Source organism: Octopus bimaculoides, chromosome 10 (assembly GCF_046866305.1).
Source record: "Octopus bimaculoides isolate indiv1 chromosome 10, ASM4686630v1, whole genome shotgun sequence".
NCBI lineage: Eukaryota > Metazoa > Mollusca > Cephalopoda > Octopoda > Octopodidae > Octopus > Octopus bimaculoides.
In genome coordinates this window covers 65,761,290-65,787,511 of record NC_142937.1, presented here as the reverse complement: position 1 = coordinate 65,787,511, position 26,222 = coordinate 65,761,290, and the positions used below count along the sequence as shown (strand labels likewise).

Genomic DNA, 26,222 nt, shown 5'->3' with positions numbered 1-26,222 from the left:
TTTCTGTATCGTAAACTGGTTTCTAACTTAGAAATGGTTAGAGCTGTTTTCCATGCTTGCTTGTCAAGAAAACAATGTTAGCTAACTCCTAACATTTTCCCCCATTTTAGCTTACTGTAGCTATTTCTGATGTCAAAAATATTCAAAATCAGTAAAGCTACTATTAAACTATTTCTTCTGATTTTACTGGTTGATATTTGAACACCATTTTATTCATGAATCACATTTCCTCAACTACAGAGATTTTGCAAAAGTTGAAATGCATAGTAGCTTCTCATGTTCTTTACAGATAGAAACAAGTTTACACAGATCAACTGGGCACCAGTTGTTGTATTGTGATGTGGATGCTAGGGTACATGGTTTCTAGGTCACTGGCCTGTGATGACCTAAATGCTTAACAATAATATCCTGTTTGGAAGCATCACTTCAAATCCTCCATATGGCTTTTACATCTATTTTCCCATGCTAGCATGGGTTAGTCAAATATATTTTAGAGACATTGTTTTATAACTGGATTTTTTTCCTATTGCTGACCAGTATCCATTTTCCAAGTAAGGGACCTCTTGTTCCACACATCTTCAAAGGTGCAAAACCAGCTGATGATTTGTTGACAGGAGAAATGACAACAATGACACCACTTGTAACTCAATGGTTTTTGAAGAAGCACAAATGTAAGCAAACAAAACACAGATATTTTATATGTGTGTAAAAAAGGATAAAGGACCCCTTCGCTTATGAATGACCATAGGATTGCACCTAGAAAGTTTCACTTCACAGCACCAGTTCGGGCAAGGTTGTTTTTACAGAAGACCAGCAGTCGCCCCTGAATACCAGGTTCTCCTCTCCCTGCCACTGATGTTATCCAAGGGAAAGACAAAGGCCAATACAACATGGCTCTAGTGATGCTGCAACTCATTTCTGCAGCGGAGTGAACTGGAGCCACATGAAATAAAATATCCTGCTCAAGAACTCAACATACAGACCAGTCCGGGAATCAAACTCACTACCTCCTGATTGTGAGCCCAACGCTCTGACCACCAAACCATGTGCCTTCACTAGAATGAATATAACTACCTCAGAGCTGACTAGTGCCCTAAGTATCAGCATCATTGTTTACTTTCCAATGCTTGCATAGGTCAGACAAAGTGAAAAATCAAGCATGCTGAGAAAATATGAGTATGCATATATTTGTGTGTATGCATGTGTTTTGTGCATTGTGGTGCCATGTGAGAATGTTTGTAAGTATACTGTGTGGGTGTATGAGCATAAAATTTGTATCTATATATACATATATATATATATAAGCAGTGGTGAAGCAGACCTGGTTCCCATTGTTGTTCATCCAATATGCATCTGTTCCAAGATTCAGCAGTTACTGTTAGCATTGACCTCTGCATCTATAAATTTCTTATGGCAAGTCTCCAGCTTCAAATTCAATATATACCTGTCCTTATATTTGGCAGCACAGGCCTTGCTCAATACTACCACTACTGTGACTGTCAATATTTATTGGCAAGATATGCTGCTACAGATCACGCTATTTCAAAGTTGGGCTGGAGATGGCCTGTAGAAACTACAATATGAACCTCTCAGTGGAATGAAATCTAGTGAGGAATCCCTACACAGTGACTCAACTTGCTAGAAATAGCAGCTAAATCGTCCTCAAGTTACAACTTGCTATATTAGAAAGGGATGCATTGGATAATGTGGTCCAGAGTTCCTTGTATATAAGAAATGGTAGTATGGTCATAATTGGAGTGTCTAATCATAGGTGTGTTCAGAGTTGACCAGGGACTAAGCTACAGTATCTCTCCTTCCCAAGAGGGATGTATCTCCCTAGCTTCCTGCCTAACTTTTTGATCCTTTTTCTGTAGTCATCTTGCATCCTTGATTTCTCATGCTCTCACAGCAACTCATTTGTTCGGTGACCCTTTCTTAAAAACCACCAAACTGATCTCTCAACTTCACTTTTAGCCTTAATTTTCTCATTTTCAAATGAGAGACCAAAGCAACACATAAATTTTCCCTATCTTCCAGCTTATTTTGAATGATTTCTTTCTGGATACAAGAATCTTATTTATCCTGCATCAATATTACATTGATGAAGAGATTTTAATGAAGTGATAGTTTATTGACAGAATCTTTTTATATAAAACCCATGGATAACATTTTTGTAGCTAAGTGCACTAGTTGTTAAAATTTTGGCAGCTTACCACTGAATAAAGATTTTATATGTATGAATATATACAATCACATCAGTTTTATAATTCATTTTTTTCATACTTACATAAACTAGAGGCGTTTGCAATACAGAAACCTTCCACAAGTCTTAATCATTATTTATGCCTAAAATACCTTTTGTTAGCTAACAGAGACATTGAATTTAGATGCTGCATATATTGTAGGAATATTTCCTATGAAGAATGTAAACAGCAGTCTCTACCAATTAACGAGAGAGTCAAAGAAGGAATATTACAAGAATAGTAATGATATATAAAAGGTCATTTCGGAACAAATAATCTCCAAGTAATTTGTTTGAAAATCTGGGCTGTTACTTCTTTAACCCTGCATGTAAATGAAAAAGAAAAACAACATGGTTTTATAGTACTTATTATAGTTGCATAAAGCAATGGAATAGCAGAAACAAAGTTTTGAACTAAATTTCTTACAGTATTTAGATTTGTCTCTCCATCTTTTAAGTTCAAATCCTATTGAAGCTGACTGCTTTTCATCTTTTGGAATTGATAAAACAAGTGCCAGTCACTTTCTGGAGTTAGATTAATGGACTATAGTCTTGCTATACCAATATGTGGCCTTGTGCCAATGTAAAAGAAATCAATATTGCTTCAATTAGATTAAAACAATTGTTTACAGGGAAAGAACTTAACTTTTCTGGCTAGTAACTATTGTCTTCACAGCGATCAGTACATACATACCTAAAGCTATGATAAAACTATTTTTCCTTAAAAAAAAAAGAAGAAAATCAGTGCTACACAAAAAATCAAAGGAATTAACAATGAAACTGAGTAAAAATTTGTGAGTTATTCATACAATGCCTATCCTTCAAGGATATTGTTGTTTTGTTGCTTAAAATGTTTGTTTTGTAACTGTTAATGCAATACAAAAATAAGTTATTTTGTTTAATAATTTCTGCCAGACCACTGTAAACAGCCAATACGATACATATAGTACAATACACCATGGTACAGAGCAGAAAGAAAAACAAGAGAATGTGCATTCACAAATGCTCATGCACATACATAGATATAAATATGTGCTGATGTGTAATGTCAATGTGAATACCCGTCTGAGTGTAAGTATCTTGAGAGAAAAGCTGAACATTAGAAGCATCAGTTGTGGCGTGCAAGAGAGACGATTGCGCTGGTATGGACATGTGGTGAGAATGGATGAGGATAGCTGCATGAAAAAGTGCCACACCCTAACAGTTGAGGGAACCCGTGGAAGAGGTAGGCCCAGGAAGACCTGGGCTGAGGTGGTGAGGCAAGACCTTCGTACATTGGGCCTCACCGAGGCGATGACTACTGACCGAGACCTTTGGAAATGTGCTGTGCGTGAGAAGACCCGGCAAGCCAAGTAAGATCGTTGCCAGTGCCCCTGGACTGGTTCTTGTGCGGGTGGCACATGAGATGCACCATTTTGAGCGTGGCCGTTGCCAGTACCGCCTGACTGGCTCCCGTAGGATTTTCAAGCGAGATCGTTGCCAGTGCCCCTGGACTGGCTTGTGCGGGTGGCACATAAAAGACACCATTTCGAGCGTGGCCGTTTTTGTGCGGGTGACACGTAAAAGCACCCACTACACTCTCTGAGTGGTTGGCGTTAGGAAGGGCATCCAGCTGTAGAAACTCTGCCAAATTAGACTGGAGCCTGGTGTTGCCATCCGGTTTCACCAGTCCTCAGTCAAATCGTCCAACCCATGCTAGCATGGAAAGCGGACGTTAAACGATGATGATGATGATGATGATATATATAGGGAAGGAAAAACAGTACTTTTGACTAGATATTACATGAAGAATGGATTTAATCCTAATTGTAGCAATGCTTGGTCATAAAAAATGCAACATATCCTACAATGTCTGATACAGTAGAGCAGTAGAGAGACTGGACAATGAATCAAAACTTACGCAATTGAAACAACCTTTGCATGAATGCAATAAGCAAATGAAAGCAGAGACAATGACTTAGAAGTACAAAAGACATTTTTAGTATCTAAAAGAAAAAAACAACTTTTCCCTAAGTTAAACAAATAATATATTTATTAGTGATGTATTTACAAAATAGTAGAGCTTTTTCTTTTTTCTTTTTCTCATTTCAGTCATTAGACTGTAGCCATCTTGGAGGTACTGCCTTGGAGAATTTTTATTGAATGAATTAACTCCAGTACTTACTCATTACTCTTTTACTTGTTTCAGTCATTTGACTGTGGCCATGCTGGAGCACTGCCTTTAGTCGAGCAAATCGAACCCAGGACTTATTCTTTGTAAGCCTAGTACCTATTCTATCGGTCTCTTTTGCTGAACCGCTAAGTTATGGGGATGTAAACACACCAGCATCGGTTGTCAAGCAATGTTGGGGCGACAAACACAAACATATACACACACATACATACACACACACACACACACACACACACACACACATATATATATATATATATACATACAAATATATGATGGGCTTCTTTCAGTTTCTGTCTAACAAATCCACTCACAAGGCTTTGGTCGGCTCAAGGCTATAGTAGAAGACACTTGCTCAAGGTGTCACGCAGTGGAACTGAACCCGGAACCATGTGGTTGGTAAGCAAGCTACTTACCATATAGCCACTCTTATTTTTTATTTTTTGTAAAGCCTGGTACTTATTCTAATGATCTCTTTGTTAAACCATGAAGTCAAGGGGATGTAAACACACTAACACTGGTTGTCAAGCAGTGTATTGGGTGACAAACACAAAGGCACATACACACACACACATACGGCAGGCTTCTTTCAGTTTACATCTACATAAGGCTTGGTCAGCCTGATGCTATAGAAGACACCTGCCCAAGGTGCAACACAGTGGAACTGAACCCAGAGCCATGTGATCGGAAAGCAAGCTTCTTACCACATAGCTATACTTGCATCTATAGATAATATATTTATTAGTAATGTATTTACAAAAGAGTGGAGTTAGCAACCTTTTTTGTATTATATTTATGTGGGTCACTACAGAAAACAAAAACTCTCCAGCTATTCTTGTTGTTCTCTGTATTCTGTGACAAACGATGCCAGGGTCTACTTTGCGCTTTATTCTTTTGAATTGAGAAAATAATAATATATCATACACCTTGGTCCATTCAAGATATAACACTCTTCTACAAAATTGTGATCTTTTACCAATGTCGGTAATCATTCTTATGAAATGCAGACATGCTAAAGATGAACTGCTCACTGCTCAATCACTTTTAATAAATTATAAATATCATTTACAACACCAAGAAGACAAAATACATGCTAGTTGTATTCATAATGCTTTGTCAAAAGAAACAATTGCTGTTTCTGCTATGATATTTTTTCCATCAAAACACATTTGTTATAAATGTTAGACAATGATTATTTTTACAACATGAACACGTTTACAGTGTACTTGTATGTGTGTGCTCACACATGCATGTATGCGCACGTGCATATGCCTGAGCTAAAAAGTGAGTCAAACTTAGTTTATGAATGCTTTTAATTTTCTATCTTTTTCTATTATAACTAGAGTCTTCCTAATGATGGTGTTGCCTCAAACAATCTTTTCTTTGTATTCTTTAATCAAAATATCATTATTATTATTATTATTATTATTATTATTATTATTATCATCATTGTTGTTGTTGCAAATGTCACTAAGTAAACCAAATACATGATATAACTGATGAACCCCAGTCTGTAATATAGCTTCAATTCCTGATTGGAACTATTTCACATGTCTTCATCATTAATAACACCCTGAGGAGGGAAACAAGAAACTCACTGTTTGAATTAAAGAATCTTAGGGTTTCTTGTTACATGAGGAAACAGTACCACTACTACTACTACCACAATATTATGTTAGAATAGCAGTGACATTGCACTCAGTAGATCTCTATAGGTGTATAATTTAGAGGTTCTGGTGATAGGCTCCTGACTGTAAGGTCATGGGTTCAATTCCTAGATTTGGCAGCATATTGTGCCATTAAACCAAGCACTTAAATTTCTGGTTATTCAACTGTAAGCAAGAACCTGCATAGTTCTGATGCAGCTTTCTTTGCATCCAGCTGTTACATGCCCAATGTTCTGCTGGGTCAAGGTTAAGAGGATGGCAGGAGCATCTATGCTTGTGACAACATAGAGCCCTAAAAGAACTAGGGAAAAAGCATTGTACAAGCTACCAGATCACTCACTTGTGATGGATGGTTAAGTAAGCTTTAGACTTCTATATCAAAAACTTCAGTACCTCACCTCCATAGCCCAGACATTATAATTTAAATAGAAGTCATATAGAAGATGTCTTATCCAGTCAACTCTTTTTCCTCTCTAGGTATAAATACATTATCAAAAGTGTCTTTTCTTCATTAAAAGGTAGAGTATTTTTGAGGGAGATTTTACTGCTATTTTTAACAGGCTGACTTGTAAACGTGTTGATCCTCTGCGATAACAGCCAGAGATTAATTGTTCTAGTGAAAGCTATTCAGCTTCAGGTCAGCCTAGACTGAGCAGATCTTTGATAACAGGTGATCCAGCAATAATCACTTCATTCTTTGTACTTCCATTTTGAAAATGATAGGATGTAATACAACAAAGAATTGACTGCCACTTCTTGTCAGTTGTGTAACTACAAGGGTGCACTTTCATTAGTTCTAATAAAGGGAGTGGACAATGGTGGTGACCAATGATTAACCCTTTAGTATTTAGATTAATCTGTCAGATGTAATGTTTGCTTATTTATGTTGTTTTGAATTAACCATGCATTATCTTGTAGTTTAGAGATTTTGATGGTGTGATTGTTTAGTTTTAGATTGACATTGTAAGGATGAGGTGAGAGGCCAGATCTGGCCAACTTCAACATAAAACATGTCAAATATTTGGGCTGGATATGGCAGGTTTGAATGCTAAAGGATTAAGTGGGGCTACTCTTTTATATAAGAACTGATTTTCATGATGCATAGAAAGGATACATTTAGTCTTGATGGCTTTCAATGCTACCTTCTTTAACCAATTGCAGCTTAAAGGAAAACATCTTCCCTATGTTTACAACAATATATTTATATCTCTTGGTATCTAAATATATCATACACTCACCTTCTCTCTCTCTCTCAATCTCTCTTTCTCTCCATTAGCATATATTTTCTACCAGTTATTATCTTATCTATATCGGTATAGCTCGAGCTGATTAGTTCTATATGTAGGAGAATATACGAAAAAACAACAACAGACGAGGACAGGTGGTGTAAATAACAAAAGGATGTATTAGTATGACGCTCGGGAATACGGAAAGTCTTTGACGTTTCGAGCTACGCTCTTCAACAGAAAGAATACGGAGACAAGGAGAAAAACACGGAGAAATAAAATGAATAGTGTCCAGTCAATGGTCAATCATAATAATGGCTGATCATAACAATGGCTGATCATAACAATGGCTGACCGGAAGTTAGAAATTCTTTTTTCAGGAGAGCTAAGAAAAGGGGGAGATAACAAACGGTGATCGAAGAACGAGGGGCTGTGTGTGGGAGATAGAATGCTGGTGATTTTGACGTATGTAGTGTGAAAATGGGGAAGGGAGAAAGCGGTTGGTCAGTTGTAGTGTGTGCGAGGTGTGATGCGAGGGTATTGGTGTGGTGTGATGTGAGGGTACACACACACACACACACAGGTACATACATGCACACACACACATCACAATTCTTTTTTGTTCAATGCACCCATTTTTCCATGTTTCCATGAGTGAGACAGTGTATTTGCTGGAGGATTCCTTATGCAACTGGATGCCCTTCTTGTTCACTCATTTGTTTACAAAGACACATATCTACACACAGATGCATGCATGTACACACACAAATGCATGCGTGTGCAGACATACATGCACAGCAGAAGACGTGGAAGATGCATATTATAGTCACGGTTAATAACTACTTATTCAGTGGATCATAATCTCTCCACTTGCTTAGTGTTCACCAGTTATTGTTATGAACAGCTCTGCCCCAAAGTGATCACAATAGGCAGTTTCCACAGGGTTTGTGTGAATCTATTTTTCTCCATATGTATGCATAATCTCTCACTCTCTCTCTCTCTCTCTCTCTCTAAATATATATATATATATATATATATATATGTATATATATATATATATATATATATATATATATATATATATATATATATATATATAATTTAACTATTATACACACACATGCACACACACACACACACACACACACACACACACACACACACACACACACACACACACACACACACACACACACACACACACTTCTTTATGTATTGTCATTGTTTTATACCTCTATTTTGCCGTAAAGTTCAATCGATCAATCTGAGAGTCTATAAATGCTCCAAGTCTGACTGATTCACAATTCTTCAGCAGTGAAGAATTTCACAAAAGAATGGAGAAAGAAATCTCATTGATTCTTTGAAAAGATATTGAGAGCCAAAGGGAGATGCTATTTTTTTTTACTCCACAAACTTGTTGAAATATCACTCCAGAGAATGATCATGATATTTGAGGTAAGTAATGTGCATGTATGCACTCATACATACATTCTAAGTTAACTGATAATGAACAGGTTATATGTATAGTATGCATATATTGCATAATATATATATATATATATATATATATATATATATATATATATATATATATATATAGTTCATAATGGTACAAAAAACAAAAGACAAAGAAAGGTGAGAGAACAACAAATGGTGACGTTTCAAGCCTACCACTCTTCTATATAAAGCAATGGAAAGAGAAAACAGATGGAGAGAGGAAAGAAATGGGGAGAAAAAAAAAACAAGTCTGGATTAACAGTTGCACATGCTGGACATCATTATCATCATCATCATTTAATGTTTTCCATGCTGGCATGGGTTGGACAATCTGACAGGACTTGATAAGGCCAGGAGTTGCAACAGACTGTTTTGTGCAAGGTTTCTACAACTGGATGCGCTTCCTAATGCTAACCAAGTAACTAGCAAGGCAAAAAGCTCCTCAGCTGGGAGTAGTCATGGGGCAGGATATGGAAAAAATACTTTTAAATGAATGAACAATGTTTGCAATGATCTATGTATGTATATCCATCAATACACCCACACACAGAAACACATACATATACACACTTTATATATATATGAGATGTAAAAAACTGAAATATTGCCTATGGAATTTGAATGCTGCATCTGCTGTAAAGCTATACAAATATGCTAACTACCAAAGCATTGAGCAAAAGTAACAGCACAACTATTCTCATGATGTGAGAATTTGAGGAAGGCAGTGCTGGTTTCTGACGTCATCACCCACTCCTATTTTTTTCTATTGTATGCCAAAGATCAGAAAAAGATCTCAAAACATGTTCATGCCTGTAACATATTTCTGCTAGTGTTTCAATAGAGACACATGTAGTTTGGTGTTTGTCAATGTTTATGTTAATGATGAATATTTTTTTTAATATATTTTGATGTCTCACCAGTCATTAAGTAAGACTTTGGTTGCTCGGTAACCACAGTTATGAGCAGTAGTCCAACTTGCTTAAACAAGGGATTTCCAGCATTAACATCACTATCACTTAAACGTTCCCAGTACCAGCTACTGAGCTCTCAGCAGGTTGTTAGTGATTTGAGAATATTTTTATATAGAAACATGCATCTATAGGTAAATCTAAGCCAAGTTCTGAGTTCTGAATTATTTCCCTTCATAGGCAAGGTAGAACATATCTTTGGGTATCGCCTTTTCATAATGAAGAGCACAGAATTTTAAGGGTACAGTAAAACATGTTATCATTTGTCTAACTGTATTTCGAATCTGGGTCATGTTGGAGTGCACATAAATACACATACGTTCAAAAATACACAGACACACACATACACTCACACATATACATACACACAGATATACACATATATATTCATATGCATACACATATATGCATACAAACACTCAAACATTTATGCATACCTATCTACACTTACACCCTCACATTTACATACGCACAAATATATCAATTTAAAAAAATATATTACAGCAGATCTTTATGATTTAGCAATTTATTATCATCGTTATTATTAAGATGGTAAGCTGGCAAAATCACTACTAAGCATTTTGTCTGGCACCAGATAAAACGCTTAGTGAAATTTTATCCATTTTTACTTCTTGAGTTCAAATTTCACTGAGATCGACTTGGCCTTTCATCCTTTCGGGGTCAATGAAATAAGTACCAGTTGAACACTGAGGTTGAGGCTTTGTGCCTTTAGTAGAAAGTATTATTATTATTATTATCATTACTAAGATGTTGAGGTGCAGAATCGTTAGCACACTGAACAAAATACTGCTAAGTTTTTACATTCAGAGTTCCAAGTCTACCAAGGTTGATTTTGCTTTTCATCCTTTCAGGGTTGATAAAATAAGTACCAGTTGAGTATTGGGATCTATGTAATTGACTTCCCCTACCCATCAAATTTACAGGCCATGTGACAAAATAAGGATTATTGGCAAGCTGGCAGAATCATTAGTAGGCAGGATAAAATGCTTAGTGGCATTTCATCTATCTTTACATTCTGAATTTAAATTCCACTGAGGTCGGGTTAACCTTCCATCTTTTCAGGATAAATAAAATAAGTACCAGTTGAGCACTGAGGTTGATGTAATCGACTTACATCCCTCCCCTAAAATCGATGGTCTTGAGCCAAAATCATTATTATTATTATTATTATTACTAAGGTAGCGAGCTGGCAGAATCATAGGCACGCTAGACAAAATGCTTAGCAGTATTTCACCCAGTGCTACATTCTGAATTCAAATTCCGCCAAAGTTCCCTTTGCCTTTCATCCTTTTGGGGATGATAAATTAAGTACCAGTGAAACACTGGGGGGGGGGGGGGGTCGATGTAATGAACTAGTCCCCTCCCCAAAAATTTCAGACTTTGTGTCTTTAGTAGAAAGGATTATTATTATTATTATTATTATTATTATTATTATTATTATCAAAAAGCTGTCAAGTTATGCTTTAAAGTTCATCAATCCTTTAGAAAATCATAATTCAGCTTTTGATCAACTTTGGGAGCTCAATTTAAAAGTAACTGTCAAAAACTTAACATTTTAGAAAGATGATAACCATTTGAAAAGAGCAGGTCTGGGAATACTAGGGCCTAATATTTAATGTTGCTTTCTTTCTTTGTATTTTGTTTTCTTTATATATATTAACTATAATAGAAATTTAGAATTTTGTTTCATATGATGTTTTTAATATTCTGTTTTTGTTAATTCATTGATGCACAGTTTGCATTTTTTCCTTGGTAGATTATATAAAGCAGAATTAGGTTCTATGTGCCAGCTCATAGATAAAATGTTTAGACATGTTGAAACACATGTAAAACATGACTATTATATAAGCTTTTAAGACAAAAAGGGGGATGGCAAAATTTGCGAATCATAGGAACTAAGATAAAAAAAAATTATGTAATTGGATTATTGGAAATAATGTCAATGTCACTTGAATGCGCACTCCAGGAAATTTGGTTTGAAACTTAACAGAACTGACAGATCAAGATATGACATGCATATGATTCTTGTATGAAGAGCAATTTTTGACAAACATTCAAAAATCTGCAGAATGCTAAGAACACCTAATTCAACTGACTTGAAATGATACAGGAAAGTGTGCAAAATGAATGATAAAAGTATTCACAACACATACATAAGCCTTATTTTTGGCAGATTCTGCATGTATGTTAATAAATCCCACAACAAGGTTTAGATAAAGTACGACAATGGAACAGAACATTGCAGTAATTAAGAGGTTAGAGTTATAGAAAAAAAGAAAAGCACAAAAACTACTCCAATTTTAGCTAATTCAACATCGGATTAGTATATTAAAAAAAAAGATTAAATCGTAAAGCCTGTAGATAGGTAAGTATGCAATTTTCTAAAATACAAACGGACATTACCTGAACAAATTTAGAAACCATAAATGAATTTTATTTAAAAAGAAAGATAATATTTACTTTAAAATAACTTAAGTACTATCTTTTTAGACATCAAGTTAAACCTAAATCACCACTAAGCACTATCCTTAAAAAGGATACTCATCATCACCATTGTCGTTTAACGTCCGCTTTCCATGCTGGCATTGATTGACTAAATGATTAATCAAAGAATCAATTAGTTAATATGGCCAGTTTGATCAATCAATCAATCAACTAGGTTTGTCATAGATTTTTCAACATTATTCATGACTGACAGACTCCAAGCAGGGAAGGCATTTTATTGATGAAGTTGCAGATGATGACAAAAGAACTGTGATAAACTTAGCTGATTGATTGACCAAATGATTAATCAAAGAATCAATTAGTTAATTGGTTAAATGGTTAACTAGTTGACTACTACTAATAATAAAAGAAGTGAAATAGAACCAGTGCATGTGCTTGTTATTGGCATAATGATCTTCCTGAAATACAATAAAATATTGACTGTAAATACTACTTTATTCGGATCTTTTCAGGATTGAAAAGATCCAATGACTATCCCCATTTTGCAGTCCTGTTTTACTCTTATTTCACTATCAATAAAGTTCCTTTTAATTCTTTTAAACTTTACCAACAAACAAGTCTGTGAGTCAGCAGGCCAGAAATGACAGAGTGGGAATCGTTTGGTAAATAATTGGAACTGAGACCATGTGTTGAAACTGAAAAAATTACATCATGGAAGAATGATTTTAACCATTTCAATGCAAACAAAAAACTTTTGTTTATTTCTTAACAATGTAGACTATTATGAAGTATCATATGAAATCGTAATCTGGTTGCAGAAGTGTGACAAAACTTTTTGATACTTCATAATAGACCATACTATTAAGAAATACACAAGGAATGACTATAATAGTTTTTGTGCATTCTTAAATGGCTAAACTGCATCTTGCATAATGCAATCGAATCAGATATTAATTTGCTTGGAAACAATACTGTCATATCAAATTTAATCTGAATGGTGTGTGCGTGTGCATGTGTGTGTGCGTGTGTGTGTGTGTGTGTGTGTGTGTGTGTGTGTGTGTGTGTGTGTGTGTGTGTATGTGCATGTGCGTGTGTGCATGCAGGAATTGCATTTGGGAGATAGAGTTTTCCTGATCTAGATATTGGTTGGATTTGGCTGCTGGTAGATATCTGGTATCCTTATCGATCTAGCTAATGTTTTTGAATGGAATGATGTGCTTGTGACAGTGGTATTTCTTCTGCTTCCTTCTGTTTTAACAGAGTCAGTAGGTTGCTGGTGAGAAAATGTAGAAGCAGAAGGGTATGAAGAGTCAGTGAAGAGTTTACAGATATATCATCTTCACTACTTATCTCAGTTTCTTTCCTCCAGTTGAGAGAGAGAGGAAGAAAGTGAAAGAGAATGGGAGACAGAGAAGAGTAAGTGGAGAGCCACAAAAAGGAAGAAATTGGAATACTCCCTCTCACATAACCTCTCCACTGCAACCACTACTGCACTGCCTAGAGACTTTCCTTTAACTGTTTCTTGTTAACTTTCACCACCACCACCACCACCACTGCAGCCACCGCTGCCGCCATCAAAGTGCTTTTGCAATGTTCTGCTTGAAGATCATTTGAAAAAGAAGAATTACTGAAACATAAAATCTCTAGTGGCAGTGGTGGTGGAGGCAACGATGGAGTAGTAATGAAGATAAATGGAAACCACTCAAACCATCTTCCAGTTGTTGTTACCACCAGCACTGTGCAGTCAAGTGCATCTTACAAGATGCCTGTCGAAGCACTGATATGGATGTAACATGCTGGTACAAGTTGAACACCAAACTTCCTGTTGATGCTGTTGATGATAGTAAATGTTTGACTGCCTCTACCCATGTGTTTAGCTCCCTCAGTGTGTGTGTGTGTGTGTGTGTGTGTGTGTGTGTGTGTGTGTGCATTTCTGCATACCTGCATGTATGTTTATGTGTATCAATCCAGCTCAGCCTGCTAACCTATGTATGTATGTATACCTGTTTCTTTCTATATGCTTCTGTGTGTATGTGTGTGTGTGCATGTGTGCGTGTGCACATGCATGTGCACAGAATATGTGCAGCTGTGTATGTGAGCATGTGACTATGTATACATGTCTGCCCTGTCTGTATGTTTGTGAGCAAGCATGTGCATATCTGCCTATTTCAGGAGCTTACATTGATCAGGAACTATGTAATATGCTTAATCAATATACAAAAATTTAATATACAGATTTGATATTTATTGATCTGAAACTACATGAATGACAAGTCTGTGCTTTATTCTAAAATCTCTCAGCCCTCTCCTCAGTCATCGAAACAACACAGGGTTTACTTTTGTTAACATATCAAAATATTAAGTTCAAATCTCACTACAACCAAGATACATAACTTTTGCTTGCTCCAGTTTACTTCACTGACAAAAAGCAAGTTCAACACCTACAACAGTATGAAGGGTTGGCACTCCGTCGTTTACAACATTGAGGGTTCCAGTTGATCCGATCAACGGAACGGCCTGCTCGTGAAATTAACGTGCAAATGGCTGAGCACTCCACAGACAAGTGTACCCTTAACGTAGTTCCTGGGGATATTCAGCATGACATAGAGTGACAAGGCTGGCCCTTTGAAATACAGGTACAACAGAAACAAGAAGTAAGAGTGAGAGAAAGTTGTGGTGAAAGAGTACAGCAGGGTTTGCCACCCCTGCCGGAGCCTCGTGGAGCTTTAGGTGGTTTCGCTCAATAAACACTCATGACGCCCGGTCTGGGAATTGAAACCGCGATCCTATGACCTCGAGTCTGCTGCCCTAACCACTGGGCCATTGCGCCTCCACAGTATAAAGGGTATACAACTATTAAACAACTGTCCAACAGAAAAATCACCTCATCCAGACAAGCATAGAAAATGGATCTAGAAATGTGAGGAGCAAAGTATACTTGACAGTGAGCATGTACAGTCATGTTTGTATATTTATAAATTCACTACTAACACCATTTCTCTTAACATATGTTTAAGCTAAAATGTCTGTGAGTATGTTCTATGAAGTTGTCTGGAGTCATTAGTTGACCCATATGTATCTTTCTATGGATTAACAGTGGATTTGGCTTCTGTCACCTAAAGACTGTTCTATTTTGTCAAATTGTCAAGCCATCTAGCATTAGATGTTTATGTATTGAAAATCATATTGTCTTAAGACCACATGTTCAAATGATACTGCTAACAACAAATGTTTCCGTCATGGATAAAATACATAAATAACTACTAGCTTTAGTCTATCAGATTATAATGAAAGGCTAGCTATAAATGTGCAATTCTTCAAATTTTTAACAAAAATTTATTTAAAAATATAAATAAATATATATGCTTTTAAACGTGTAGAGATTTATAGACACATCACCACCATTAGTTTACTCCCCATAGAGCAGAAATGTATAACTTTCTACTTCTAAAGCTTCATTAATCATGATCTATGTATAAACTTCCAATATTTGCTGTCTCAATTATATATGATGCTAAGAACTGATGAACAAGAACTAGCATAAACCACTTATACCAAGTGTCTGGATTTAATTTCTAAGTGACTTTCAAATTATTTCTTACACTTTCTTCCTGTACATCCTAATTCAATATGCTCACATTCTTTTATGAATCCTAATTTCTAATTCCTGTTTTATATAAATGACATAAAAAGATATTTTTTTTAAATACACATTTCACACTTAAATCTGGAGAATTTTTAAAGAAAATCTCAAGAAAATTTCCAAGTGCAGACATGTTTATGTGGTTAAGGAGTTTGCTTCTCAGCCATGTAGTTTTGGGTTCAGTGCCATTGTAGTTCAGAGCCAAACAGTGCCTTGAGAGTGAATTTGGTGGAGAGAGAGAGAGAGAGAGAGAGAGAGAGAGGGAGAGAGAGAGAGAGAGAGAGAAAGAAAGAGAGAGAGAGAGAGAGAGAGAGTATTCACTTTTGTCACTTTGCTTGCAAAAGTACTGAGCTACAAATGATGAAATTTGTTGCCATTTCTATCAACAAAACCTCTGCTAACTTTTGAAAATGTACTAAATGAAAAAAAATCCTTTGAAAAACCATGTAAGGGTTAGTGACAGGAAGGGCATATTGTATAACAATAACTAAATAATTTATATTTGTCTAATTCACACCAGCATGGAAAAATGGAAGTAAGATGAACGTCTTGGATCGTGAAAATGGAAATTTGATAATATACATAAGAATAATTATAATTTGGGATTCTGTCCCTTGTCACAGATTAATGCTATAAGCATCACCAATATACAATACACACAGACAGATGCATTACGTGACACCTTGGGTAAGTGTCTTCTACTATAGCCCAGAGCTGACCAAAGCCTTGCGAGCTGATTTGTTAGAAGAAACTGAAAAAAGTTTGTCGTGTGTGCATTTGTATCTCCTAGTCTTGATATCGCATGATAGTTATAAATGAGTGTGTATATATACATGTGTATATATACATATATTTACACTTGTTTATATGAGAGGGAATCCTTGTCAAGACAAATATTTGTGGTTTTCGATCCGAACCCTGAAACAGCAACTGTATTCATTCCACTACTCACATACTGGTTATCTCCATTGAATATTTTAATGCAAATGCAACTACAACAAACTGCAATCAGTGAATGAAAATAATTGGGAATACTAAGAACTTTTTACCTCGTAACTCAGTCAGAAGCTCAAATCGGAACCTATTCTTAATTATTTAAACAGAACAAGATGACAATCAAAATTGAAGGTTGGTCACCCTTGTGACAAGTTAATATTAGTTTTGTGATAGAGTGGCAGTAACAATAGTGGTGATGATGGTAGAGGTTGTGGTCTGGGGTGCAAGCAGTGACGATTTTGCAGGTTATTGTAGACAGGATCAAAGGTTGTGTTACTAATGGTAGACAAACTTGTGGATTGTAGAAGTTGCAATAATGATAGTGGAGGTAGTGATGTCTGAAAATTGTTAATGATGAATTGGGGGGGGGGGGGGGGGGGGGGTGAAAAAAAAATTTACCCTTAGTTGCAGATGAGTTATGACCTGGTAGCTAGTACTTGTTTTCATGTGTTGTTTTAGATGCCTCTGTACTTGCAAGGCACTCTCTCAGCGATAATAATTATGTTTATTATAGTAAATAATGAAAATACCAAATTGATAGTGTTACAGCCAGATCTAACATTTAAAATGACAGCTGGAATGCATACCCACCTCCCCACCATCATGCTATGACCAAAAAATAATAAATTATTTTGATTGGTCATTTTTAGTACAATGGAATAAATAATATCACATGCTACAGTATACTGTTAGGTTTTAATTGTACTAGTATAATGAAATAATAATAAACAGAACTAATACTAAATGAGTGAAAAGTACTTGCAATTGGACAGAACGGAGGAAACTACATGAGCAACAGTCATTTATTACTACAAAAGCATGAGGAATATTCCAAAACAGCTATTCCAGGAACAAGGATTTGGAATTCAAGCTCCAGACAGTGGAGTTACAGAAATCTGACAACTGTAATTCCATAAAAATATTTTACAAAGTACTTCGGTCTAGCTGAAAATTTGTTAAACCAGTAAGAATAATTCTTTTATTCTTTTATTTGTTTCAGTCATCTGACTGCAGCCATGCTGGAGCACTGCCTTTAGTCGAACAAATCGCCCCCAGGATTTATTCATTGTAAGCCTAGTACTTATTCTATCAGTCTCATTTGCTGAACCACTAAGTTACGAGGATGTAAACACACCAATATTGGTTGTCAAGCGATGATGGAGGGGACAAACACAGACACAAACATATACATAAACATATACATATATACACATATATATATATGACGGGCTTCTTTCCATTTCTGTCAACCAAATCCACTCACAAGGCTTTGGTCGGCCCGAGGATATAATAGAAGACACTTTCCCAAGGTGCCACGCAATGGAACTGAACCTGGGACCATGTGGCTGGTAAGCAAGCTACTTACTACACAGCCACTCCTGTGCCTATGATAATTTTTTTTTTTTTTTTCTAGATGATATCAATGTTGTTTAGCTGTAGGTTAGTATTAGTCCAGTAAACCTATGATTAAAGATTTCCAAGTTGTGGCTATCCTGTTAATTTTCCAGGACCACAGTAGCTAACACGTACCCTTGTTGACAACACCAATTTTCCTGAAATCAGTTTATCCTATTGAATAAATTTCAGTCTATTATTTCTATGTATTGCATCAACCACAAAAAATCAAGTCAAGTAGGATTTGAAATGAGACCACCATACTGTTCAGCATCACACCTGGTCCACTATTTTAAATATTAGCACCATTGGAAATATTAACTTGCATGATGATGTTATTCCAGGAAGCATAAATTAAGGTATCTTTAATGTATATATACTTAAGGTGTATTATGTATTTGGCTTAGTAAATCTTACCCCAATAATCATGACTGGGTATCAAAAACATTAAAGCATTGGTTGATGTATTGTAATAAAGCCATGTGTGCTGGTATGATGTACAATGTAAGAGAAATAGGCAAAATAGACTAGGGGATAAAAGGACATTACAAGATTCATGCTGTGCAAAGACAAAGTAGGCTTGCAAACAAGTAAGGGATCAATATTGCAGAGTTATGCTGACCTGCTAATCCATTCAACACAAAACATCATGAAACAACTAACATTGTCATTATGAAAGTAATAACGACACAATGTTCATTTAAAAGGATAAAAATAAGAATTAATTATCAGACAATGTTACAAACAAAAGGAAAATAATATTCCCCCATGAAGTACAAAATATTAACATATTTTTATGATGATGATAGAAGACAATATAATAATCATTTCTATTACCCCAGTGAGAATTGAACAAAAAATGTAAAAGAACAATACATAAGACAGTTCGTGCAGCCCACTACCAATTGTGTCACATAATTATAATAAGTATAACAAAGTCAAATTGTTTAAAAGAAAAAGGCAGAAATAACTTTATTAACTAATAAAGCAATTTTTAAATGTGAGAACAAAAGATGGAAATAAAATGTACAAAAGAGACAAAAAAATCCAGAATGAAAGAAAAAGTAATTCCACCACCCAACATAATTAATTGAACATTTTAAGGCTCCAAGACAGATGAGAGAATGTTAGATTCACACAAAGCAATAGGGACACAACATACTAATCTAGTCTTGTTAGAGAAAAGCCTAAATGTATGAGTATATACATTAATGAATATATGTAAGCATACATGTAAATATGAACACTAACATGTACATATGAAAGGATGTATTTGTGTGTGTATGAATGAGTGTGTAGCATGGAAAAACAGTTATATACAGCTGTTTTCCCATGTGGTTCCCAAACCTTTCCAGGCTGCTGCCCCCTTGACACCCAGGCCATATTCCTAGCGCTCCCACCCCCAACTAACAAGCATAGACCTCTATCTGAAGCAAATTCAAAGCAATTGTATCTTACAAATAAAACTTAACCCAATGAACCCATTAGTTTGTTGTTTTTACATGAATCACCACCCTATTATTGCCCCAATTTTTACATAAACCGCTACCCCATTATTGCCCCGCTTTTCTTCAACACTTCCTTGGAATTTTCCACCATACCCAGGGAACCACTGGGCTGGACTAATAACACTACTCATTGTGGTCATTTGATATTTCCTGCACACTGACAGCGCAAAAATCAGCCAGCTCAGTTACTGTATAGGCCATACTATTTTTGCCATGGTTTCTTAGAGATGGTTACCCTTTCCATTATTAACCCCTTTACATGGTGAAGGAAGTAAAGCATTTTACTATGCACTACTAACACTAGAGATGTATTCCTTATGCTACATCACCTCCAATTGTTACAATGCAAACACTTGCTCACAAATAGATGGCCATATCCAAAATTTAGTTATAACTGTCTCAGTTTACTATAACATCTTTAGGATATGCATTCATTACAATTTTCTATTTGTTTTCCATCATTAATATGAAACCAAGATCCTATAAAAAAATTTAAAACAATTACAAAAAAAAAAGTCCTACATCAGCTGATGTCTCACATATGCAAAGCTTCCAGTGCTGACCCAGTGCATACAGAATCCTCTCCTGTGGGCTATTATTAATCAATATTACAACAGACAGAATGAATCCAGTTGTCAGTAGAGTTCAGAGAGGCTTATCATACAATACTTTCTTCTTACAAAGATCGGAAGATCTTTGCAATTCTCACTGTGAGCTGCAACAGAGTACAGTTTCAAAGTTGAGAGTGAAAAGCTAAAAGCTAATTTTTATATTCTTCCCAATAAAATCTATATCACCTTAGGATATCTACTGATATCCTTGAAAATGAAGAAATCCTATAGAAAGAGGTAAACGATGAGAGACAATGTATGTATACAGCTGAAGTGTACAACCCTAGTACCACCTATATCAGAAGATAATTTTGTACAATTGTTTATTACCCACATTATAGTATCATATCAAAAAAGTGCCTCTTTTTAGATGTCTGCATGGATTAGAGTTGCCTATGTTAAACCTTATCCAAATTATTTACAATAAGGACTTATATAACAAAATAATATTGGACCGAGATGAATCATCGGTTGTGTTTCTTCTCAGTGGTAATACTATTACAATGTCTTATTTATATTCATTTCTGACAAGGATTTCTTTTATTTCAAATGTGTTCAAAACATTGCACCTGGCTTAAATATATTTCTGGGAAAATTCACAACATAGCTAAACATTCAGTGCCTCCACACTGTCTTCTTGACATTTGCTGCACTAACTCCTACCCTTGTAGCTCACAACACCCCTGAGGAGATGGGTGCTATAGACAAAATTTAAGAACTACTAACCTAGGGCATAAGTGAGCTCTGGAAAGCATTGACCTCTCTGAGATGACTGTCCCTTTTCCTTTATTTATAGTGTCAAGACTATTTAGTTATATTTAAATACTAACATTTATGATTGTTTCTGTAACAACTATACATATTGGCATATGAGGCAGCATGTTTTGTTTGACTTTAACCCTTTAGCATTTAATCTGACCATATTCAGCTCAAATATTCTATCTGCTTTGTGTTAAAAACTGACCAGATCCAACCTCTCATACCTACTCTACAATGTTATTCTATAAATATACATGCACACCATTGAAGTTTTGAAGCTACAAAATAATGCATGATTAATTTAAAATAATGTGAATAAATAAGCAATACATTTGACAATACAATCTGAATGCTAAAGGGTTAAAAATCAGTCCAGGACAGGAGTCAATAAAATCAATTGTTTCTTCCCATAAATATTTGTAAACTTCATCCAATCATTACAAAGAAATTATGTTTATTGTAGTAAACTGATTTTATTACTAGGTGTAGGCATGGCACTGTAATTAGGAAGTCCACTCTGAAATCATGTAGTTTCAGGTTCAAACCTGTTGCATGTCACCTTAGACAAGTGTCTTTTGCTATAGCCCAAGGCAACCAATACTTTGTGAGTTGAATAGGTAGAGGGAGATAGTTTGGAAGTCTGTTGAGTGTGTGTGTATGTGCATGTATGTGTACATGTGCATATGTACATGACTATTAGCTTTGCTCGACCATGGTTTTGCATGTCAACAAAGAATGGAAACATCATATTACCACTTTGCTCAAATGCTTACAAGTGAAGTGGCAATATAATGTTGGCATTTTTTTTTTTTTTTACATTATGACCAGTGACTCTGCTTTTAAAGATCAGTGAAATAAAAAAAAAAACCTTACATAAAAAACCACAAGGAAACTACATACAAAATGCTGCTTCAAATAAATCCTCATCCAACCCATACTAGTATTGCAAAATAGTTGTTAAACTAATAACAGTAGTTTTTGGTATATCAGTGGACTCTCGGCAAATTGTATTCTAACAATTTTTAAGAGAAAGGAACTACATTACTGACTCTTATAACAAAAGCCCTTATGGAAATCATAAACACATTAACCCTTCAGCATTCAGATTATTCTGTTAAATGTAATGCTTCTTTATTCACATTGTTTTGAATTAATCACGCATTATCTCATAGCTTTGAGATTTTGATGATGTGATTGCTTATTTTTAGAATGACATTGTAGGATAGTTGTGAGAGATCAGATCTGGATGATTTGAACATCAAAAAGGTAGTATATTTGAGCTGGATATGGCAAGTTTAAATGCTAAAGGGTTGATCTTCTTCCCATATCTTCACATATGTAAATTAATGGGTATATAATGCACACCTTTTACATGAATGTTGTTGGGAAAACCATAAAGGTTATAACTCTGACAGCATTAAGTAAGATGTTCATTATAATAATATTGATGGTAATTCATAGAGAAAGCACATACAATGCATCTTTCAACAACATGTGATACCTACATATGACCTTAGAACAAGCAGAACAAAGAAGACATTTTTGTTTTGTTTTGAAGTAAGGATGAGGATATTGTGGTTCAATGGACACCATTAAAGAGAGAAAAGTATAAAAGAAAACACATACACACACTTTAGATATATAGTATATAATTACAATTCTAATTTTATATATATATATACATAGAATGCAAGATAACTAAGTATCTCCTTCACAACAAATTTAGCCCTTAAAACCAAGCATAAAGCTGCCTTTTCTCCCCACTATACTCACTCAAATGAGAGTGGTGGGTGTTAGTTTCAAAAAATATATGGTGAATTCGTTAAACTTACTATTATGGAAAAAGAATCCAGTACACTCTGTAAAGTAGTTGATGTAAGGGAGGGCATCAAGTTGTAGAAATCATGCCAAAACAGTCTTCTATCACATTGAACCATCCAACCTATCCCAGTATGGAATATAGGTGTTAAAGATATAATGTGTGTGTGTGTGTGTGTGTGTGAAGAGAGAGAGAGAGAGAGAGAGAGTGAAAGAGAGAAAGATAGAGAAGATAAAGTGGATTAAAATCCAAGCTATATCCTCAGGAAGCATTTCTGTGAATACCAGCTATCAATTGTATATCCATAGAAGGTTTATTTTTCAGAAGAAAACTTTTCGTAGTAACTGAAATTCCAGGTCAGGTAGATTATTCGCGGAGTACAAATACATTAAGTCAAAGACTTGAATTTATGGTATTATCGTTAATTCTGTAGTTACAATTGTTTTAATACACCATGGGAGATTTATTTCATGGAGATAAATATTAATATAAAACATGAATATATTAGTCCCCTTAATGAAATATAAAAATATAAATATGATGATATTTCAAGTGTTCGATGTACTGTTTTTGGGATTTAGTGTAAAGAAAGGCACATAAGTGCTTAGAAAAATATATATAATTATAATATAATGAATTCATTACATTCATATAAGTATTGATATTTATTTTTTATGAAATGGATTTCCAATGTTGTATCAGATCAATGTAATGTAACTATTGAATTAAAAATAATGTCATAAATTCCAGTTTTGGTTTTATATATATATATATATATATATATATATATATATATATATATATATATATATATGTACATATATATACATATTAGTTCATGCAAAATCTAAATGTAGCTGAAGGAAAGTTTAGAATAAAATCTTAAAAGCCTGATTAACTTCAAAATCTCAACTTACAATTGGGATTCAGAGCATCATAAGATACCTGGAAGGGAATGGAACAGCTTTCATTAAGAAACAATAATGGTAATTCCAGACAGGTATGATTTCTGCAACCGGAATTTTAGCTTGAAAAGATAATGGGTAAGGGGAATGAAATAACATGAATTAAGTTAAGATAAATGAGAAATGCAGAGAAGAAAGAGAAAAGGCAAGAGAAAGTGAATGGGGATGAAGGCACATTGAGAGCCATAGAAAAAAGAGGAGTATAAGAGAAGAAAGGGGAGATAAAGAGGAGATCTAAAGATGGAGTTAGTGAGAAGAGAAAGGGAGAAGAGGGAGGAAGAAAGTGAGAGTAGGAATTAATTTTTACTCTCTCTTACAGAGTGAAGAAGGAGCAAGGCAAAGGGAGAAAGAGCAAGTGTGACAGGAAGAGACGTAGTCAAATCAAGAGAGAGAGAGAGAGAGAGAGAGCAACAAAGGGAGAGTGAGAGACGAGTCAAAGAAAAGCAAGAAGGGGTATGGAACTGACTGAGTAAGAGAGGAGGGAAATATGACAGAGAGATAATGTAAGAGTGACAGAAAGAGTGTGGAAAAGGGGGCGCAGAATAAGTGGAAGAATGGCCTTGTGGAGTAGGTGGTAGTAATTCAGATTCCAGAGTTGTTTAGGACTAGATCTGTCCTAGTCATGCAGATCTATGATCAAAAGTGTCCTAATCAGGACCATCTCATTTTTTGTCCAGACATAGCATGTTTGGGTACATTATCCAATGTGTTCCTCTAAATGAGTGACCATTTAAAAGCTCTCTCATTTGAGATTTTGCAGCAGCACTGTAGGTGGCTGATACTATAGATCATTCGTTTGTAGACATCGTGATGATGAAGATGATACATAGGTGAAAGAACGGTATAACAGATTAGATAGCTAGATTATAGCTCTGAATTCAGATCATGCCAAGGAATATTTGAAATGGTTAAATCCTGTATACATGCCTCTGTATTAAAGGTGCTTCAAAGAAATTCAGAATGGGGAAAACAAACAAGAAAACCAGGAGCAAAATAGATAAAAACTAGAATAGTAAAAAAAAACAAAAAAAAAAACAACAACAAAGAAAGTAGGGTAGAAATAAACAAAGATGAATAAAGACCATAGGAGACAAAATAAAAACAGGTAGAGCAAACAAAATACAAAAATATGATAGTATCTATGTAATATTTCATATTTGGGCATCTTTCCATAAGATACTTTTTTTTTTCCATTTTAAGATGGAAATTACAACTTCAGAGAAAGTGGGGGAAAAAAAATGAAACAAAAAAGCCAACTTTATAATAACTATCAATGCAACCTTCACCGCCATTAATATCCTGCAAAATGTCAATGGAAGGTCGTGGACAATGACCCTTTACCTTAACTAAAAGAAGGTGGGGGGAACAAGAAAAAATCACTAGCTCACATATATACAAGAATACATTTTAAGCACATTTCTTTTGTGGCTTTTGCATATATGAAAATTTTGTCTTCTTATTTATTGAAGGAGAGAGAATAAGTAATAAGAAAGAAGAGATGATGGCTGTTGATCATAAGGGATCATGTCTACTACCATGGACTTTTCAAGTTATTTCCATCAGATGAATAATTATTGAACACTCTTTACTTTTCTCTTTCGTTTTCTTTTTAATGGGTGGATAGGGCGTTCAAAAGTTGAATAGAGATCAAGAAGCATGACTGTGCATATGCACGTGCATGCATGTGTGTGCTAGAAAGAAACATAGGTAGGTGTTTTTTTTCACACTGGTAAGGGTTAGATACCACATACAAACATCATGCTGCCTTCCTATCTTGCTGAAATATAAAATACAGTTTGTTTATGCATACAGTGATAATGACATCAAAACCAATAGTTGACCAAGAAGTGGCACCATAGCAGAAACCCCAGCCATTTGTAATTGTAAGTATATATATACACACTTTCATATATATATATTATAAGGCATGAATTCCATATCTAAAATATCTTAAGCACAAGTGGAAAGAAAATATGCAATGGAGGATTAAAAAGAAAAAGGAGAAATAAATGGAAAATATATTGTAAAAAATAAATATTCCCATTCTATGAGCATAAAAGTGTGGCTATTTATTAAAATCAGCTTTGGAAAAAGAAAAAAGCAGGGTTGTGATTTGTAGCAGGGAAATTGGTTACCTGCCCTTTTTTTTCTCCTTTCTTTTTCAGTATAAAAACTATCAAAGTGAGCTAATTTGAAATTGTCTTTTTGAAATTCATATGGAAATAGAAGACATACATTGTGGGAGAAAACATGTTCGTTTGATTAGTTTTATTTCAAGATTTCTTGC

General features: G+C 35.1%; 1 protein-coding gene across 4 annotated transcripts in view; it reads right to left on the bottom strand.

Annotated features, from left to right (window-relative positions):
* The window catches only part of LOC106879764 (syntaxin-6), a 157,059-nt gene that overhangs the window by 66,318 nt on the left and 64,519 nt on the right, over positions 1–26,222 (bottom strand). Inside the window, exon 2 of one of the 4 annotated variants that reach the window (XM_014929451.3) lies at positions 23,888–23,915. The exons of the other annotated variants lie outside the window; for them this stretch is intronic. The gene's annotated coding sequence lies outside the window, so the exon portion shown is untranslated. The remainder of the gene's footprint in view (positions 1–23,887; positions 23,916–26,222) is intronic. 4 annotated transcript variants of the gene reach the window in all.